We start from the raw sequence: 14,322 nt of genomic DNA, 5'->3' as shown, positions 1-14,322 counted from the left end.
TCAAAATGAGAAGCTGTCCTCCGGTGCAAAAGCTTTAGCTGGCTCACGGTCTTCCCCAGAGGTCCCCGTGTGGCCTAAATACTGGGCACTGTGTGCGGATGTCTGCAGGAGTGTGAAATAGGTCCTCTGACTGATTTCAGATCTGATGGCGAAAAGTCCCCACACTGTGTGTGTGTGTGTGTGTAGTACTACGCTGTGCTGTGTGTGTGTGTGTATATGTGTGTGTCGCACTGTGCTGTAGTGTGTGTGTGTGTGTGTAGTACTATGCTGTAGCGTGTGTGTCGTACTGTGCTGTGTGTGTGTGTGTGTGTGTATATATGCATGTGTTGCACTGTGCTGTAGTGTGTGTGTGTGTAGTACTATGCTGTAGCGTGTGTGTGTGGTACTATGCTGTAGCATGTGTGTGTGTGTCGTACTGTGCTGTAGCGTGTGTGTGTGTGTGTGTCGTACTGTACTGGTTGTGTGTGTGTATATGTGTGTGTCGCACTGTGCTGTAGTGTGTGTGTGTGTGTGTGTGTAGTGCTATGCTGTAGCGTGTGTGTGTGTATTGTACTGTGCTTGTTGTGTGTGTGTATGTGTGTGTCGCACTGTGCTGTAGTGTGTGTATATGTGTGTGTCGTACTGTGCTGGTTATGTGTGTGTGTGTGTAGTACTATGCTGTAGCGTGTGTGTGTGTGTGTGTGTCGTACTGTGCTGGTTATGTGTGTGTGTGTGTGTGTGTGTGTGCGTCTCTGCCAGCACAGCACAGCTACCCTTCTGAGTCATAACCAGCTCCATGTGCAGGCCCCACTTCACACTCATTCCAATCTTTCGGAAGCTCTAATGCTCGGCCAACAAAATCAAAGGATATTTTTTCGAGTGAGTTTTACGAGCCGGGCTGGGACCGGGTCCACGTTTCGCTCGCTCGCATCTGGCCCGAGTGGAGAGCACCAACGCGATTGGTCAGGACGGAGAGCCCGGTCACCCGCCAGGACGCAGACCACCTGCGCAAACGGTGGGCCAATCGCTCAGGGAGAGGACCGATCGCTCATCAGGACAGGGGGCTAATCTGGAAAGTGGGGACCAATCAGTCATCGGGGAAAGGGATCAGTGGACCATCAGGGACGTTGGCTCGGACTCTCGTCGGGTTTATGGCTGAAGAACTCTCACGCACGCTCGTGCACACACGCACACGCACACACACACACACACGCTCACACACACACACACACACACACACAGGATACACTACTGTACCACACACACACACACAGGATTCACTACTGTACTACACACACACACACACACACACACAGGGTACACTACTGTATCGCACACATCACACAGGCACACACACACACACACACACACACACACTCACACAGGGTACACTACTGTACTACACACACACACACACACACAGGGTACACTACTGTATCACACAACACACACACACACACACACACACACACACAGGGTACACTACTGTATCTCACACACACACACACACACACACACAGGGTACACTACTGTACTACACACACACACACACACACAGGGTACACTACTGTATCTCACACACACACACACACACACAGGGTACACTACTGTATCACACACACACACACACACAGGCACTGTGGTATTAGTATTCCTCAAACAGGCCCGCGGTTCGTAGGCTGAAGTTGAGCAAACAGTCGGAGCGCCGCGCTTCTTCAAACATCGGGCGCGAGTCCCTGGCCTTAAACCCGCAGATAAAGGAATGGCAGGTGTGTGGAAATTCCAGCCAATCACCTTCCCCCAAACGGCAGCCTGAACACACACACACACACACACACACACACTGTACACACACACACACACACACACACACACACACGTTCAGAAGGGCCGGCGGCTTTGGCGCACGCGATGCCGGGAGAGCGCGGGGCAGGTGTCGTCGCCGTGGGCTTCCGGGGTCCACCTTACAGAACGGAGCCGCGGGTGAACAAGAGAGAGCCGCAGCTGTCTGACCCGGCGGCCGTTTCTTTAACCCGTTTTTAGACCGCCGTAATTGGATGGATTTGAAGTTCTGTGCGCTTCGTGAAACGGGCGAGGGGGGAGGGGAAGCGGGGTAGGGGAGGGGAGGGAGTGGGGAGGGGAGGGGAGGGAGAGGGGGAGGGGCGGTTCTGTGCTCTGCAGAATGGAAAAATGTTCTGCTTTTGTTCCGTGTAAACAGAGAGTTTTTCCATTAAGGTTATTTATGGCAGCTGATGGCTTTTTCAGTGACTCCCCGGGAATGTTTTTGCAATTGAAGGCATGAAATCACCCACTTGTAAATGCTTATGGCTTGGAAGGAGCAGCAGCCTGGCTTTCTGCTACAGGGAAACATTACAGCCCCGTCTGCACACTGTAGGCCCCTCACTCCTGCACACTGTAGGCCCCTCAGTCTTGCATACTTTTGACTGTAGGCCCCTCTGTCCTGCACACTGTAGGCCCCTCAGTCCTGCACACTGTAGGCCCCTCAGCCCTGCACACTGTAGGCCCCTCAGTTCTGCACACTGTAGGCCCCTCAGTTCTGCACACTGCTCTGTAGGCCCCTCAGTTCTGCACACTGCTCTGTAGGCCCCTCAGTTCTGCACACTGTAGGCCCCTCAGTTCTGCACACTGCTCTGTAGGCCCCTCAGTCCTGCACACTGTAGGCCCCTCAGTCCTGCACATTATAGGCCCCTCAGTCCTGCACACTGTAGGCCCCTCAGTCCTGCACATTATAGGCCCCTCAGTCCTGCACACTGTAGGCCCCTCAGTCCTGCACACTGTAGACCCCTCAGTCCTGCACACTGTAGTCCCCTCAGTCCTGCACACTGTAGTCCCCTCAGTTCTGCACATTATAGGCCCCTCAGTCCTGCACACTGTAGGCCCCTCAGTCCTGCACACTGTAGACCCCTCAGTCCTGCACACTGTAGTCCCCTCAGTCCTGCACACTGTAGGCCCCTCAGTCCTGCACACTTCTGACTGTAGACCCCTCTCCTGCACACTGTAGGCCCCTCAGTCCTGCACACTTCTGACTGTAGACCCCTCAGTCCTGCACACTGTAGACCCCTCAGTTCTGAAGCGCTGCTCTGTAGGCCCCTCAGTCCTGCACACTGTAGGCCCCTCAGTTCTGAAGCGCTGCTCTGTAGGCCCCTCAGTTCTGAAGCGCTGCTCTGTAGGCCCCTCAGTTCTGAAGCGCTGCTCTGTAGGCCCCTCAGTTCCGCGCTGTGGGGGGGGGGGGGGGGTCACGGTCAGAGTAGCGTCCCCCCCCCCCCCCCCCAGGTACAGGTTCTGTCACATGCGCGATCGCTTCCAGATGCGGAAGGATTCGGGAGGCCTGCGCTCTGGACGTTGCGCTGTTTCTGCCGGGCTGCGGGGACGTGTGGGAGTGTGAGAGCGCTGCTCGCTGCTCTCTCCCGCTCTGTGAGCTGCTACCCTCCTCACTCTGCAGGGTCACGACACTCCCAGCCTTCTGCAGTTATATTTATACAGTAACACACACACACACACACACACACACACACACACACTCACACATACACACAGGCTCCCACTCTCTCTCTCTCTCATACACACACAACTCATGTGCACACACACACACACAGTCTCCCACTCTCTCTCTCTCATACACACACACACACACACACACTCATGTGCACACACACACACAGGCTCCCACTCTCTCTCTCATACACACACACACACACACTAATGTGCACACACACACACAGGCTCCCACTCTCTCTCTCTCTCTCACACACACACACACACACACACACACACAGGCTCCCACTCTCTCTCTCTCTCACACACACACACACACACACACACACAGGCTCCCACTCTCTCTCTCTCTCACACACACACACACACACACACACACAGGCTCCCACTCTCTCTCTCTCTCACACACACACACACACACTAATGTGCACACACACACACAGGCTCCCACTCTCTCTCACACACACACACAGGCTCCCTCTCTCTCTCTCTCTCTCATACACACACACACACACACACACACACACACACATTGACTCTCATTCTCTCTCACACACACACACACATACACAGGCTCCCACTCACTCTCTCTCTCTCTCGCGCACACACACACACACACACACACAGAGATACCATCAGCCTTTAACGCTGATTAAAGCCAGGCGATCTGAGAGCCGATAGCTTGGAAGTCAGAGGGACACGGGGGGTGGTGGTGGGGAGGGGGGGGGGGGGGATTTCTCTCCATTCTCAGCGTTTCGATTGCGAGGGAAGCCGGATCTAAGCAGCACAGCATTATGGGATGCGACAGAGCTGGGAGCAGAGGCACGCCAAGCAGAACGGAGAGAGCTCATAACCAGCGTTGCACACTCTCTCACTCCCCCCCCCCCCCCCCCCCTCTATTCAGCTTAACCATTCGCCCATCTGAGGCTCTGTTTGAACTTTGAACCACTGGCAACACGGCTACTTTGACAAACTCCACTCTAAGTTTGACCTCCACAGGTCTTGGTTCACTAACCCTCATCTTTGCATGCTTCCCACCTCTTCCAGGAACGGTTTTTAGCCTTGGAATCGCCCTACAGGGCAGCCCTGCACGTAGCATGGTACGGTTTTTACAGCCGTGCGTCCGGCCTGTTCGCCACCTAGTGGTAGGAGGCGGAACCGTCAGTCGACCACACGCGCTGGCCGCTGGCCCGGTTGGGGAGTCGGCGAACCTGTCAGTCATGGGGGTGGGGGATGGGGAGGGGGAGGGGGAGGGGGAGGAGACCCTGCCTCAGGCCCTCAGCCAGAGTTTCCCAGAGTCCTCGGGCCATGGAAATGTCCTGCTGGCTGTGCCCAGGCCACAATAGAAAGGGAAAAATAATTACATGTTGCCGTTGCATTTTGGTTGGAGAAAAATATAAAATATGGTGTTCTGTTAAAAAGTGCCACGTCGCGGTCCTCCTCCACGCTGTCCGGTGTCATGGTGGGGGGTGGGGGTGGAGGGGGAGGGGTACTGATGGGACCGCAGGGTGCGTGGTTTTCCAGTAACGGGACGGCACGGAGCCCGCTGTGTTTGGGGCAGGCTCGGCCTGTGGGAGACTCACAGCGCTCTGGAACGCGTGCTAATGGACGCACGCGGCAGCTAGCCTGTCGTTTCCGGAAGCTTCCGGTCCCGGTGCTGCCTCGTAGAACTCGCCGTTATTGTGGGCCCCGAAGGGGGAGCCAATCCAGGAGATGGGAGCTAAGCTCGCAACCCGGGAGGTTGCGGGTTCAAATCCTTGCAGGGCCACTGTTTTTGGTACCCTGGAGTAAGGCACGACCTGTTGCTGGTTTGCTGCAGTAAATCTCTGGTTGTTCCAATGGCTGTGTGCACAGAATTAAAGATGTGTCTGGATATGGGTGCTTCAGGGGGTGTCCAGTGTGTAAATATGGCATGCAGGGCAGTTTGAGCCCTTCCTGGTCTCATTTGCAGCACGCTAGTGCAGTGAGTGGAGTCCACCAGCAGGGGACCTAGTAAGTAGTTCACCTACTTCTGGAGAAACTCGGGACGGCTCAAAGTGCTGCACAAAAGGGGAAGATGTTTCTTTCCGTCCTTTGTGAATGGGAATCGATGGAAATCTAGTAAGAGCAAGTGTACACAATGACTGCTTACCCTGCTGTTTTCCAATTTGCACTGTTTGCCTGTTTGAGACCCCGATTCAGTCAGGCTGTTGACGTTTGTTCGTTTTGGAAGATTGACGAAAAAGGAATGTCCTGCCAATTCTTTTCTTTTCCACAACTACAAATTTAATCTTTCCCATCCTGCGCGTGTCGAGCGAAGTCAGACTGAAATATTGGGTTCGAAAGTGAAGAGGGAGGTTTCGCCGCGGTTAATTTGAACCCGTGCGTCATTCCCGCTATATCGAAAGTGTTTTCAAACGGTCGAAGGTCCGTTTCTCTCGATCCGCGGTCCGCGTGCAGTGACGTGTGTGCGGGAACCGTCGCTCGCCGAGCCGAGGTGCGGGTTCTCGCGGCGGAAGGGCTGCGGATGGCGGTTGGCGGGATCGTATCCAGAGAAATCCCCCCCCCCCCGCGGTGATGGCGGTAATTATGACGCGTGCGGTAATTCATCTCTCGCTGATGTCACGGGCTTGCCTGAACGCGTGTGTTTAGTCTCGGTTTGAGAACGGCAATGAGTCCTTCGCGTCAGTTCTGCCCGTTTATAGCTGGCCTGTGACATCACGCGCCAAGCATCGTCCGGAAGCTTGTGGAAGCGCGTTTGTGTGTGGGCGCCCGTGCACAATACACACACACACACACACACACGCACACGTGCACAGTACCCACACACACACACACACACACACACACACACATGCACTGATGCGTGTTCAGAACTTCCAGCGAGACGAGTCGTTTCCCACAATGCCCAGGCGTGCGCGGCGTCCGTTGTTGTTTCCTGTCCCCCTTTCTGCAGGCCCAGCTGAATAGAATTCCGGCTCCCCCCCCACCCGGACTAGAAGCTTCGCATTCCCGCGATTCGCTGAGCGTGACCCCGCGTCCGCATTGTGTCCTCCGTCCCACCGCCGCCCGTCCTCATAAGCGACCTCCCGCGTCCCCGTGCGCTCTCCGTCCTGTAGTACCGCGCGTCCCGACCGTTTCCAGCAAATCGAAGACCTTGGTGCCTCGCACATTAATAGTAAAAGAAAAAAATTTTTTTTATCGGTAATCGTCTTCTTTCCCCTTGCGCCGCAGGTCTGGCCGTGCGTGGTGCGGCTGCTCCTGCCTGTCTGCGTATACAAAGCCGGTGAGTGATTCCTCTCCCTTTCCCTGTTCGTGGCTGCGTGCGACTGCTCGAGCTGATTGCGATCGGGGAGCCGGGCCAGCCTGTTTGTGTGTGTTTACCCCTTCTGCGTCTGTTTCTTTTTGATCTGCGCTTTGCAGTTTCGGTACGTTTGAGAACTGTGGGCTAGAAAAAATACGCAAACTGCCACACCTCGCCGTACACATCAACAACAAGGAGCGCAGTTTTTGAACAGCAGTACTTGTGTGCTTAATATACACATGGGGGCGACACAGCTCAGGAGGTAAGACCGATTGTCTGGCAGTCGGAGGGTTGCCGGTTCAAACCCCGCCTTGGGCGTGTCGAAGTGTCCTTGAGCAAGACACCTAACCCCTAACTGCTCTGGCGAATGAGAGGCATCAATTGTAAAGCGCTTTGGATAAAAGCGCTATATAAACGCAGTCCCGTTTACCATTTACACACGCGGCCTCTCCTTTGGTTTGCGATGAGGAATGGCGGACATTTTGCAGTAGTTCGCGACGGCTTCTTGCTGCGCGAGCGTGCGTCTGCCTGTCTGCGACGTGTTTATAGTTTCAGAGGAGAAAAAACTATCGATGCAGCCAACGGGACCCTGAGCGTAGGTTAAGGCCGTAAAAAAGGCGGAATGGGAGAAAGGGGGCCTGCTTCCCTTCCCGTTTTTGTCGTCTCCGTGACACGGTGGTCGTGGCGATGGACAGGAAACCCCGCTCCCCCCCCCCCCCTCGACACCCATTAAAGCTGGCGGGAGTTTACGCGGCCCTTGTGGTCAGTGAATGTGTCAGGGAGACGTAGCGCGATTATCCCTCGCTGTGTGTTTGACAGGCTAACTGCTAGCGCTCCGCTACGTTGTCAGGGCGACGTGTGGATAACGAAGGCGATGTTTCCTTCTTACGGGTCTGCCCGTGGCAGATACGTTAGTGAACTGCAGTATTATTGGCCTTGGCTGTAATCAGAGCAAGGGCGTATCGACAGGGCCTTAATGATAGCCTGTTTGTACCGGAGATTCCACACATTAGATCCTGATGGAGGGGGAGCGGTGTATTATATCTGTGGGGGGAAACTGGGCCTTGGAAATATGAGAGAGGTTGCAGGTTCGGTTCTCAGGTGGGGCACCGCTGTGCCCTTGAGCAAGCAACCGAATTGCTTCGGTAACGTATCCAGCTCCGTGAACGTTTTTTTTGGAAAAGTGATCTTGCGTGAGTTGCGTGAGCTCTGTGTAAGAGTGCTTGGCCAAATGTACGTTGTATAATCATTTTCACCCCCCCCCACCCCTTCACCGTCCCTCGTTCCCCTACATGGCAGATCCCAGTAGGATCTGTTTTGACTCCCCCCCCCTCCGTTCCGGTTGTGTACGGGGAGATTGCGATCGCTTCCGAATAAGTTTTCTCTTTTTACAAACCGAATCTGAGCTCCCAGAATTCTTTTTGGGACGCATTTTTCGCGACCCAGAAATAACGCGACCTGAATTATTCACAAAGAGGATCGAAAACTTTGCCCCCCCACCCCCCGCCTTCCCCCCCCTCCCCGCTCCTTACGATTTTTAGACACCAGCAAGAGACCCATAAATCAGGCCTGTTTTCCTGCTGCTTTTATTAGCGAAACGCAGCTCTGATATTTAGGAGACTTGGGAAAGGGGCGCTCGAGGTCACGTCTTATCTAATGCCCCCTCTCTCTCTCTCTCTCTCTCTCTCTCTCTCTCTCTCTCTCTCTGTCTCTCTCTCTCTCTCTCTCTCTCTCTCTCTTCTTTCTCTCCTCTCTCTCTCTCTCTCCTCTTCTCGTCTCTCTCTCTTCTCTCTCTCTCTCGCTCTCATTCTCTCTATCTCTCTCTCTCTCTCTCTCTCTCTCTCTGCTCTCTCTCTCTCTCTCTTCTCTCTCTCTCTCTCTCTCTCTCTTCTCTCACTCTCTCTATCTCTTCTCTCTCTCTCTCTCTCTCTCTGTCTTCTCTCTCTCTCTCTCTCTCTCTCTCTCTCTCTCTTCTCTCTCTCTGTCTCTCTCTCTCTCTCTCTCTCTCTTCTCTCTCCCTCTCTTAGTCCTCGCCCAGGGCCATGGCGGAACGATCCGGAAGTTTGAGCTCCAGCTGTAATGCGATATAAGGCGCCGGTCGTTCCCCGCGAATCGAATAGAGAGGGCCGTGCGCGCGTTGGCGTGCGCCGCTGGAGATACCGCGTTCTCCGATCAGCCGGCGCGCGGGAGTGCCGACGGTCTCCCCCCCCCTCGCGCCCCCTCCCCTCGTCTCCTGCGCGCTTTTCGCTGGGCGGGAGAAGAGGGGTGGGCGCGCCGTCCTGTCAGTCAGGTCAGCTGGCCGCCCTCCCATTGGTCTGCGGGGGGGGCGGCTGGGCGGGGCTTGGGAGGCGCCGTGTCGCCCGGAGGTTGTAGCTGACTCCGCCCGGTCGTGTGCGTCTCTGAAGGTATGACGGAGGGCGGGGCTCGGCGGTGGGGGGGGGGTTCCATGCCCGAGCGCGGGACACGGGCCACATGGGCCACCGGCGGCGGCAACGGCGCGCTATTAAGCAGCTTCGCTTTGCCGATTTTTCTTTGTTGTCCGTTCGGCGTACGTCCTGGCGGCAGCGGGACTGCGTTTTTAACCGACTCTGGCTCTCTCTCCTGGCTCTGAGGTTCCCATTAGCGCTGGGGAAACCCCCGGCGGTCGACCGAACCGGCGGGCGGGTGGTCGCATTTTAGACCGCAAACGACGAGCGAGGTGGGGGGGGGGTGTGGGGGTGGGCGCAGCGCGTGCGGGTAACGAGGGGCCGTGGATGGTAAAGACATTTCCCCGCAGGCCCGAGTTATAGCGGCGCCTGGTTTTTATCGACCCGTCGAAGCGCGGAGGTCCACCGGCGACCGGACGTCCCGCTCTCCCCCCCGCGCTGACAGGGACGCTTCGACCGGCGAGAGGGACCGAGAGTGCCGTCTGATGGGTGGGGGGGGGGGGAGTTTTGGGGGGTGTCAGGGACCGGGGGGGAAGGTTCCGGAATGCGCTGGGTGGTATTGTGGCGGAAATGGGGAGAACGGTCGAGGGGGGTGGGGTGTGTGTGTGTGTGTGTGTGTGTGTGTGTGTGTGTTTGTGGCCTGTTCTAGAACGATTGCGGAGGCGGACTGTGGTTGAGTTTATTTTACGGTCTCGGCTGCAGGTCTGTGGGTGCGGCCACAACTCTGCACACAGTACCCACACTGCCCAACACCCTCTGCACACAGTACCCACACAGCCCAACACCCTCTGCACACAGTACCCACACTGCCCAACACCATCTGCACACAGTACCCACACTACCCAACACCATCTGCACACAGTACCCACACAGCCCAACACCCTCTGCACACAGTACCCACACACCCAACACCCTCTGTACACAGTACCTACACGGCCCCAACCCTAACCCGTAACCCCTAACGCCAAGGCATAGTGTCGGTTACAGGGTCGTCGAGCGGCAGGTCAATCGGAGCAAGCGCGATGCTTCACAATGACCCCGCACGGACGGGCTTGTATCCACCAATCACTGACCGCCTGACGTCGTTGGAAGCATCGCCACAGTGACACTCCTACTTCTGTCCCTAGGCTGAACTCAGAAAGGAGCATTCAGTCAAACGTAAAGCGCGTTAAGTGGCAATTATGAAACCTGCCAATTAATTGAATCTTAAGCGGCCTTGCTCAATTTGCGTAGTTGCCGTCCTGTCTTGTTTAAATTAGGAGGCGGCGGTTCCCCTTCACTCACGTAATCGAGCCTCGGATCGCATTTCCCTGAGAGTTCTGTTTTTTTAAGGTTGAGCGGGTTCCAAGTGAAACGAGCCGGTGGCGCTCATTGTTTTCCCGTGAGATTGGCGCCATCTAGTGGACGTATCCGGGATTTAAATTTCTGTCAGCGTTATTGCCAGGGGAAAAGGGATTTGATTTGGTTGCCAAAGAAACAGGGAGGTTGATTTCAGAAAGCTCAGAATCCTTCTTCAGGCGAAGTAGTCTTTATTAAATATAGGGTGATTGGATTCTTTACTAGTTTCATGTTTTAGTGTGCTTCTTCTTTCACAATATTGCCCTTCTAGCTCGTTTACTGATCAGCTGGGTTGTTTTAGAATGTGGATATTCGTGAATAAATTCTAATTTGCAGTTAAAAAAAAAAGTCAAAGTTTCCTGGGTAACAACTGCAGAGGACACTCAACTGAACATTGATTATTAATTTTTTCTTTAATTAGTATTTATTGCAATTTGCTTTGTAATGCGCTGGGGTTGTAGTGCGGTCTGATATTATTCTTCGTGACATGCATGGCTGTTTCTGACAAGAAGTGGCTTAAAATGTGATTAAGAAATACAGCTTGTTGTAATTCTGCGACTGCAGTTGTGGTTGGAACTAAAACCAGCAGACACAGGGATCCCCAGGATCGAGTTTGAAACCCACAGGTCCGGAGAGCAGGAGTTTCAGGATCAGTATCACAGTGGGGGAAAGTGGTATTTAGCAGTATGCACTGCTCAGGGGACTGAATTCCTTTCAGCTGTTTCACACTCCCCCTGGAGCCACTAGGGGGCAGCAGACACCAGAGTCGGGCCCGTGCTCACTTAGTCTGGGAAGTGTAATCCCAGCCCACGCTCTCTTCCTCCTGTCTCAACCGACTGTCTTTTTTTCCACGTTGCAGCTCCTTGCAGGTGTTCTCTCTCTCTCTCTCTCCCTCTCCCTCTCTCTCTGTCTCTCCCTCTCTCTTTCTCTCTCTGTCTCTCGCTCTCTCTCTCTGTCTCCTCCTCTCTCTCCCTCTCTCCCTCTCTCTCTCCCTCTCTCCTTCTCTCCCTCTCTCTCTCTCTCTGTCTCTCCCTCTCTCTGTTTCCAGAAGCTTCTTCTCTAACCCCCGGTCGCTTCAGTTCGGACACGGTCTCCGCTCGGCTCGAACCCCTGCGGCGATGCGGTCACAACCGGCGCGCGTTCTGCGGCGAGAACGCGCCCCGGCCGGTACGCCGCGGGTCAACTGCGCTCAGAGCCACAAGGTCGCGGGGTCGTGTCCCGGGCCGACGCCCGCTCTCTTCTTTACCGAGCGCGTCCGACCTTTAGATCCTGCAGCTGATATTCAACTCGGAACAGATGAAAAAAAACAGATAGAAACATTGGCTGTGTGAAACGTTAGCTGTGTGAAATGTTAAAGGTGCAAGTGATAAATACAGCTTATTTTGCCGCTCTGAAAGAGATAGAAAGCCTTCAGTGGGGGACTAGGGTGCGCTGTCAGGAGGCGCTGGGGTCAGAGACTGCGGAGCGGAGCGGGGACGGGGAGATGGAGAGCTGAGTTTTGGAGCCTGAGGGGCATCAGCATTCGGGGTGAGGCGTTTTGGCTCTGTCCATCAGGCTCATGTATCCCTCGCCCCCCCCCCCACCCCGCTTGCCAGTCTATAACGTCAGCATGATGTTCTGGGGGGGGGAGGGCGGGCGGGCGTTGGTTTAGGGAGGGGAGCGGCCTGTGTAGGCGGAGCTTTGGGGAGGGGGGAGGGGGTTACCCGAATCCCAGCGTGGCACGGGCACGCCCGCGCCCTGAAACCCAGCGACCGCCCCGCCCCGCCCCTCATTAGGGACGGCTCAGCTACAGCTGTCCTCACAGGACCCGGCCATTCCTTTCTGTCCCCTGTGGGGGGGACACACGGGGTCTCTGCCGTTTTAATCCAGTCAGCCGTATCTGCTGCTCTGCTGAAAACTGCACCGCGAGGCACATAAATAAAAAAATGCACAGTTAAAAAAAAAAAAAAAAAGAAAGAAAAACATTTTCCCTGCATCATTTATGTCATCCAAGGCAGTTGTCTTTCGTCAAAAAAAAAAAAAGAAAGAAAAGAAACTTCAAACATTTTTATTTCTCTGTCGGTTCTCAGCGGGACGCGCTGATTAAAATCGGGCTCTCGGGGCGCCCGTCCCGCGCTCCTGCTGGCCGGTCACCGGCAGGAAACGGCGAACGGCGAAGGCGCCCAGCCTAAACAGTCTGCTAATCAAACCGCCGCTGTTTGGGCTAAAATGGAGCGTTCCACGGAGCTGTTAAATATATTGAGGCCATATGCGTGGGTTTGTGGGGGGGGGAGGGGGTGGAGGGGGGGGGGGCTAGGGAGACACACACCCCCCCCCCACGGCCAATATTTCAATGTGAATTAAATGGCAGACTAACGAGCGTCTTTACGAGTGAACTGGACTTGTGACTACGCGAGGGGCAGGTGGCCCCGGGTTCCCCGAAATTTAAACGTAACCCGCGCCTGCGGTTCGGGACGTCGGGGTCGCGCGGTCGACGCTCTCTCTCTCTCTCTCTCTCTCTCTCCGTCCTCGGCGCTCGTCGAGCGAATCCCCGCGTCGCGTTCCCGAAACGCGTCCGTGGCCACGGCGAAGGCCGGCGTCGTCTGGAACCCGAGACCCGAAATCGCCCCCCCCCCCCCGCGCGCGAGCCGGAAGGCGAACACACGAACGGGCGCGTCCTGATCGCTCGGTAAACAGCAGATGTCTGATTTTTTTTCCCCCCGTCGTCTGCGTCGAAGCCGGAGTCAGCCAAACAGACCGGCCCCGCTTTCCCTCAGGAGTTCGTAAGCGTTACTCAAATCCGATACCGCCAGTAAACAGAAACCTTAACGACCCGCTCTCCGGGGCTCTGGTTTCGGACGGCCGGCGGGTTCGTCGTGCGCTCTCGTCCGACGCGGTTCCGCCCCCTTGCGATCGACGGGTCCACGGGCGGCGGTGAGAGAGCGCGTCCCGCCCCTTTGTGACGTCTGCGTTTAGCCGCGGCGGCGCTAGCCTCCGCTCTGCCTCAGCTGCTCCCGGATCACATGACTCGTGAGCTACGCACACGCTCACACACTCACATGCAAACACATGTGCACACACACCACCCACCACCCAATGCATATGCACTCACCTATTCCTTATCTAATGCACACACACGTGCACACACACACAAACACACACCACCCAATGCATATGCACTTATCTAGCATACACACACACACTCACACACCTACACACACACACACACACACACACACACACACACACACGCACACACACACACACTCACACACACACACACACACACGCACACACACACACATGCACACACTCACACACATACACACACACACACACACACACACACACACACACACACGCACACACACACACACACACACGCACACACACACACATGCACACTCTCACGCACGCACACACACATACACACACACACGCACACACACACGCACGCACACACACACACACACACACGCTCTAGACGGAATCTCCCACTCATCACCTGGTGCTCCCCTCTCCACAGGAGCAGCTGCTGTTTGTTCTGTGAGGTGCTGGGTCCCCTTTTCGCCCCTGCAGTGTGAACACCCCGCTCCCGCTGCCTCACCACCGGGGTGTGATCCGCGCTTATTTGCGCGCTGAAATCCGTCGGGCCCAAAGGGGACCACCACCCCCGCCCCGCCCCGCCCCGGCCCAGCCAGGGTCGCTCCACGCCCCCCTGTCTCCGTTCGGAAACGGGGTGCACCTCCGGAGCCGGTATCCCATCAGAGAATCTGCCCCCCGTCCCCCCTGTCCCAGCCC

General features: G+C 55.8%; 1 long non-coding RNA gene across 2 annotated transcripts in view; it reads left to right on the top strand.

Moving 5' to 3' along the window:
• Positions 1–14,322, top strand: part of LOC135245580 (uncharacterized) — a 76,131-nt gene that overhangs the window by 12,933 nt on the left and 48,876 nt on the right. The window contains exon 2 of one of the 2 annotated variants that reach the window (XR_010327306.1): positions 6,709–6,760. This is a non-coding gene — a long non-coding RNA (uncharacterized LOC135245580). Of the gene's footprint in view, positions 1–6,708; positions 6,765–14,322 lie in introns of both variants that reach the window. The other variant, XR_010327305.1, reaches the window with a different exon arrangement.

This window comes from Anguilla rostrata, chromosome 19 (genome assembly GCF_018555375.3).
Source record: "Anguilla rostrata isolate EN2019 chromosome 19, ASM1855537v3, whole genome shotgun sequence".
Lineage (NCBI taxonomy): Eukaryota > Metazoa > Chordata > Actinopteri > Anguilliformes > Anguillidae > Anguilla > Anguilla rostrata.
The sequence above is the reverse complement of the archived record's forward strand: the minus strand, read 5'-3'. Positions and strand labels throughout refer to the sequence as shown.